Source organism: Habropoda laboriosa, unplaced genomic scaffold (genome assembly GCF_001263275.1).
Source record: "Habropoda laboriosa isolate 0110345459 unplaced genomic scaffold, ASM126327v1 scaffold2, whole genome shotgun sequence".
NCBI classification, from domain to species: Eukaryota; Metazoa; Arthropoda; class Insecta; order Hymenoptera; family Apidae; genus Habropoda; species Habropoda laboriosa.
In genome coordinates, this window is record NW_017100190.1 from 61,695 (window position 1) to 62,149 (window position 455).

Sequence of the window (455 nt, forward strand, 5' to 3'; positions counted from 1 at the left end):
TTTTAATAATAATAATAATAATAATAATAATAATAATAAGAAGAAGAAGAAGAAGAATAAGAATAATAAGAATAATAAGAATAACAATAAGAATAACAAGGATGACGATGATAATACGATAAAAAATAATTTATCAACGAATAACGCTTAAATGTCGCAAAAATGATGTAAAAATAACGCGATAAAATGACTCCTAGAGATGCAGAATATATTACGATAAAAATGCACCGATAGAAAACAAATTACGTAAATCGCAAACTTGTAAAAGCAAAATATTTCCAACGAAATCTTCGACAATTCGTTTTATAACAATGCTAAAACAAGTTTGCTACCCGTTTAAATAACTAATCGAACCGCACAGGTTGCAGAATGAAACATTTGCTTGGCTTTCAATACTAAACAAAATGGTTCAAATTGTCTAGCGTGTTGTCGTTAAGTAATCGACGTAATGACGA